Source organism: Echinops telfairi, unplaced genomic scaffold (assembly GCF_000313985.2).
Source record: "Echinops telfairi isolate 266 unplaced genomic scaffold, ASM31398v2 ScPeMD7_20;HRSCAF=75, whole genome shotgun sequence".
Taxonomy (NCBI): domain Eukaryota; kingdom Metazoa; phylum Chordata; class Mammalia; order Afrosoricida; family Tenrecidae; genus Echinops; species Echinops telfairi.
Window position 1 is genome coordinate 6,564,117 of NW_022103917.1, and position 3,715 is coordinate 6,567,831.

General features: G+C 39.5%; 1 pseudogene; it reads right to left on the reverse strand.

The window, feature by feature from the left end:
• Positions 1-2,124: 2,124 nt before the first annotated feature.
• Positions 2,125-2,561, reverse strand: LOC101652338 (annotated as a pseudogene).
• Positions 2,562-3,715: the final 1,154 nt, after the last annotated feature.

Consider the following 3,715-nt stretch of genomic DNA (forward strand, 5'->3'; position numbering starts at 1 on the left):
CTGGCAGCGCATGCGCAACAAGCTTGTTTACATCTCAGCTCCGACAATGCGGGCGCGGTCCGGCGCCATCTTGTAATGGCGTCCACAGACAATATCTATGGGTAAACCCATAGGTAGATATCTAAGCTTAACAGATGCAGGAAGGTAAATGGGAGTACATTCAACAGTGTACAAAGTGTTACAAAGTACGCTTGGCAGAGTGTGTTTCTATATAAGTATCTACATATGCATGTGCTGCAAATATGTCTACGCACATTGTATAACTGGGCTTGGAGACTTAGGACCACAATCCCAGGGTATATCTAGGTTAATTGGCATACCATAGTCCATACATGCAGTGTTCTATAGCCTACTTTGCTGAGTAGTGCCTGGGGTCTTGAAATCTTGCAAGTGGCCATTTAAGATGCAACTATTGGTCTCTGTGTCTGGAGCAAAAAAGATGAAAACCTCAAAGAAACAATTAGTCTAAAGAACCATGTGAACCAGAAGGACTAGATGGTGCCTGGCTACCACAATTGATCACTCAGAGCTGGATCACAATAGAGATCTGCACAGAGAAGGAGAAAAGAATTGAAAAAGTCTAATTCAAAATCTTGTAAAACAGTAGACTTACTAGTCAAATAGAGACTAGTGGAACCCCCAAAACTGGGGCCATTTCACATGCATCCAGCCTGAAACGGAATACACCCCAGGGATCAACTTTCACTCCCAAATAAATTCTAATGTGACTAGTAATACCAGGGAGCAAGGTGATCCTCATTTCAATCAACCCTAGGAGACCAAAACGAAACCAAAACCAAAAAACCAACCCCCCCAAAGGCAGCATTTGCTTTGGAAACAAAGCTCAGAGGCAAGATGGGGCAAAATAGAAGGACCAATGGAAACGGGGAGCCCAGAAAGCCGGGAGGAAGTGGGAAGAATGCTGTCAAATATAAGGGATTGCAACAATTTCACAAAACAAAATTTGTAAAACTTGTTGGTTAGAAAATGAATTTGCTCTTGTTAACTTTCACCCAAGCTACAAGAAATGGTTTGGTAGTAGATAAGAGAAATCTCTGTCGTGACAGAGCAATGCCAACAGTCTAAGGGTGATAAACAAGAAGCCTTCAAAAATTCGTGGAAAATTAAGTGCAAAGACAATGGGATTTTTTCCCATGAACTTTTTGAAGACCTCTCCTCTAAGCAGGTAGCTAACCTGTCTTCTCTAGCTCAGCACAAAACAGCAAGACAAAATGTCATGCCAAACAAAAGCTTTGATGGTACATATAGACAGTTGCTATCGTGGCAGAGAGAAGAGGGGAAATCTAAAATAGAGGTGAAATAACTGGGTCACTAGATAATTGTATAGTTAAATTGACAAGAAACTGCCAAACTGTTCTTTTTTTTCTGAACCACTTTTCACAGTTTACTTACATTTTTAAGACTTTTATCTCAAAAAAGCACTTATGCATACACCTATTTCCTTTTGTGTTGGTTTTATTTAAACTTAAATGCAAGGTTTGTTAAATAAAGACTGTAAACAAATGTTTACCATGCCTGTTACATGGAACACAGAGAAACGACTTGTAACAGAAATTCTTCAATCCTCCCCATACACTTTTTTATTGATAAATACGGGTATAAAAACTATCCTGAACATATTTTTGAAACTAATGCGAAGTCAGCATCACACCGCTTCAAAATGTAATACCGTTGCACCAGAGTTTGTTGTACCTACTACTTGAAACCATTTTCACTGCAGGTTGTTCATTCAGCAGGATGGCTAAAGCAGGCCCTGCGTGCTTTCCTGCTGGAGGACAGGATCTCAGAAACTCCTCCTTCCACAGCCATCTGACACTTCTCCGGGAGGCTGACGGCTTGTACACCTGACTTTTTCTCAGTAATCCAGGGCTATGCTTAAGTGACAGTGCTTTGGTAAGGGAGAAGTGCTGCATTTTTTCTCCTGTGGCTTAAAAACATAATGAGTGCACATGTATTAAGTATATTTTCACCAATGTCCAGGTCGTGTTTATCAGCTGGAGTTCTCTGGCTTCAAGCGTGGGCATTTTGCAGTGTGATACTAAATCCAGACCTTAACATGAGTAGAAGGTTGTTGATTTAAGACAAGTTTAAGATCTACTAAAATTAACTGTTGTATGTCTGTCCTTCTGAGGGCTGTGGAAGTTACGTATTTTATTTGGTCATCATGAGTCACCTAACTCGTGAAGTACAACTTTCATGCTGTAGGCATTTTTCTACTTTACTAATACTGGCATGCCATGTGTGTCCACTATTCCACTGGAATTATTTATTCTATTCATATTAATTATTGTTGCAAATCTAACTGATGGAGGTGCTTCTGGATAGTTAGGTCCACATTCTACTTTCAGGCTATATATTCTGTTTTCATCATTTGTCCTTAGGGGCCCAATAATCATGCCTGTCCACCTGGGAAGTGTCATAACTTCATCATCTTAAAGGCCCCAGTTAACTGTACCATCACCTATTCCTTCTTGTCCTTCTTCAAGTTCTTCCAACAAGCAAAAATTATGAGGAACTTGAACACCTGTGGAGACCTCCATCTTCTCCTGCAGCCCGATGGAGGCCCCAAACCGTTATTTCCAAAGTGAACCATTTTATACTTCAAGCGGCAATGGAGGAGTGGCTCAGTTGCTCTAAACTTTTTATTCCTTGGTGGCCATTTGATTTCTAGAATGTAAGTATGCATTTGTGGATTAGCCTTTACCTTTATTGAGTTGTTGTTTTGTTGTGTTTTTGCCAAACCTTTCTGACATCGAGCAGCCACTGCTATATGACAGCCTGTTGAGAATTCATTTCTCGGAACTCGTAGAGCTCTGGCGTTCCTGGAATGTTCCAGTTGAATCAACGAGTAACACAGAGGGGAGAATTCTCTGTGAATGTTCTGGTGCTTGATTTGGGCAGCAGGTTACCCTTATCCAAAGTCATCAGTGACTTCTTTATAAGCTTCGAGATTCGTTTTTTCTCTCTCTTTTATTTTCAGGCTACAGTGTTATATTCAATTTCCTTTCTTGGAGAATTGGAGACAAGGCTATTGTCATTTTCATTTCCCGGATTACATGAAAATTGTCTCTGCATAGACTGGATGATTTTACTTGTTTCTGTGATGAAGAGGCATGGTGTAATTTGTAAATGTGAAAAATGTAAAGGTGGCATTAAGTGGCTATGTGTGTGTATTAATGAATCATGAGAGAATTTTTACTAGCCAAAGAATGTGTCCCAAGTAAGTTGTACAGGAAGAACTCATGAATGTCAACTACCTCATTTATAAACTTTGAAAAATTGTTTTCATAGCACATGTACTTATTCTCCAATATGGATATCTTTCATGTACTTTCTAATTTTAGAGGTCTATTTATAGGTTTTCCAATATTCCATTAGCTATCCAGGATCATGAATATTAAAAAGTTAGGCCTTAGAACCCTTGGTGCCCTGTGACTGTATCATAGCTTAGCACCAGCAGTTCCAGGATGTCAGGAAACACAGAAACAAATAATTCTCCCAATGCTTCTGCCAGAAAGTATTCAGTATTTGCTGTAAAATTAAGGAATAGCAAAATTGGTGCTTTTTTGGACAAAGGTAGCCCCCAACTTACATGAGTCTGCTTTTTTTTTTTTAAACATTTTATTAGGGGCTCATACAACTGTTATCGCAATCCATACACACATCAATTGTGTAAAGCGCATTTGTACATCAT